The sequence below is a fragment of the Alosa sapidissima genome, chromosome 2 (assembly GCF_018492685.1).
Source record: "Alosa sapidissima isolate fAloSap1 chromosome 2, fAloSap1.pri, whole genome shotgun sequence".
Lineage (NCBI taxonomy): Eukaryota > Metazoa > Chordata > Actinopteri > Clupeiformes > Clupeidae > Alosa > Alosa sapidissima.
Window position 1 is genome coordinate 8,164,452 of NC_055958.1, and position 2,500 is coordinate 8,166,951.

Here is a 2,500-nt window from a genome sequence, read left to right on the forward strand (position 1 = left end):
AGGCCTCAGCCCAAGTTGGAGCCTCTGTGAGTAGCTGCAGCCTATGTGAGCACAAGCACTCTTCCCCAAGCCTCTCTGTGCCTCTCCAAGCATCAGGGGTCAAACCAGAGGTCAGGCTGTAGCTAGGAGGCCTCTGACAAGGCCTCACTCTAAGTTGGGGCCTCTGTGAGTAGCTGCAGCCTATGTGAGCACAAGCACTCTTCCCCAAGCCTCTCCAAGCATCAGGGGTCAAGTCAGAGGTCAGCAGTAGCTAGTAGGCCTCTCACAAGGCCTCAGCCTAAGTTGGAGCCTATGTGAGCAGCTGGGGCCTGTGGGTGGGTGTGTGTGGGTGTGAGGGGTCTGCAGTGGGTCTAGCACAGCTCTCTGTGTCTCTCTAAGCATCTAGGCCCAAGTTGGGGCCTCTCTGAGCAGCTGGAGCCTCTCTGAGCAACAGGCCCCTCTCTGTGTGTGTGCGCGCGCGCGTGTGTGTGTGTGTGGCTGTGGGTGCTGCAGTGGGTCTAGCACAGCTCTCTGTGTCTTTCCTAGCATCAGGGGTCAAGTCAGAGGTCAGCAGTAGCTAGTAGGCCTCTGGCAAGGCCTCAGCCTAAGCTGGGGCCTCTCTGAGCAGCTGGAGCCTGTGTGAGCAATAGGGGCCTATGTGTGTGTGTGTGGGGGTGGCTGGGTGGGTGTGTGTGGGTGTGAGGGGTCTGCAGTGGGTCTAGCACAGCTCTCTGTGTCTCCCCAAGCATCTAGGCCCAAGTTAGGGCCTCTGTGAGCAGCTGGAGCCTGTGTGAGCAACAGGCCCCTCTCTCCGTCCCTCTCTATCTCCTGCGCGCGCGTGTGTGCGTGTGTGTGGCTGTGAGCGCTGGGGGGGGTCTAGCACAGCTCTGTGTGTCTCTCCCTGCTCCTAGGCCCAAGTCGAGCCCGTCTGAGCACAAGCACTCATCCCCAGACCTCTCCCAGCCCTGCAGGGCAAGCCTCTCTATTCCAGGTAGCCAGTTTTAAAAAAAAAGCCCTCTGAGAGCTGAAAACGCTGAAAATGGAGCAAATAGCTGCAAACAGAAGAGGCTAAAAGTGGTCAAACTGTCTGAAATTCATGCCCGGGTGGCCCACCGGAGGCTGGGGTCGAAAAAATACCGACAGGGGGTCAAAAGGGGCAAAAACTGTTAAAATAGCTGTTTAAAAAAGCCTGAGATTGGAGTTGAGCTCTCGCTGCCCTCTGGTGGGAAAAGGCGGGTGCTGAACCCACGCAGAGGTCAAAGTCAATGCCCACTAGGGTCCCTGCCTGTCTGGGTGCAACAGGTGAGTAGCTGGGGGCCGTAGAAGAGGCCAAAATATGCAAAAAATGCCCAAAAAAGTCCCCCCCCCTTCGCCGCGGCCACCCCGAAAATGGCTGGGAATAGTAGCCCCCGTAGAAAAAACAAGGCCCCCGCAGGAGAATGTGGTCAGAAAGTGGGGGGGGGGCTGGCCAGAGAGAAGTCAAAACTGGCCAAGGTGTTTAAAATTCCTGCCCAGGAAAGTGCCCCCAAGCTGGGGGAAAAATGGCCAAAATGTGTAAAAAAGCTCCCAATGTTGAAAAAAAACCTCCTCTCTGTGTCTCTATCAGGGCCAGAAACAGGCCCAAAAGGCCCAAAAAGCCCCAAAATGGATGAAAAGGCTGCCCAGAAAAGTGTCCAAAAACGACCAAAATGCATAAAAATCATGCCTATAGAGGTGCATGGAAGCTGGGATGAAAATGTGTAAAAATGGGCAAAATGTAAAAAAAGATAGAATAAAAAGGATGAAAATGATGAAAATGGATAAAATGTGAGAAATGGCGCCCTCTGCGGGACACAAGAGTAACCAGGTTCACCCTGGGTAGCCAGGTATACCATGGGAGGCTAGGTTAACCATGGGTTTTCGTTCAAAACCTAAGTCCAAAAGTGAAAACTCGCTCAAAACCTAAGTCCTGACTTATTTAATTATATACGCGGGGCAGGTGGCAGGCTCCGTAAACGGCTACCCGGGGTAGCCAGAAAATGTGTCCGAGAGCTTGGGACACTTCTGAGGAGCTCCCCTTGGCCTGGAGGTACTCTTATTGACCCCCCCGCGCCGGGTATCGGCGCGAAATCGAGGAGAGGGTAAAAAAGTGGAAATTTTGGCAAAAAGTTGAAGTCCCAGGCAATGCATCCAGTATGTTTTCCCCGAACTTTGGCACTCTTTTTGGGCCTTTTGGAGTATCAGACACATGGTCAGAGTGGATGGAAGTTCTCAGACATCCAGGCTACCCCAGACTGAGCCAGTTGAGTATCCGACCACGGTGCACTGTGCTGGGCCACACGTGTGGGTCAATGGGGTCTCATGGAGGTCAAAAACCAAAATTTCAGAGAATGTTCCCTGGTACTTTCTGTCACTTCCTACGAGTCTGGTGGACCTCCACACACCCCAGAAAGGGCCGAATGCTTACCCAGGAATAGTTGCACTGTGCTGGGACATGTTAAAGGGAGTGTGGGTAGCCCTGGAGGTCTGAAACCAAAATTTC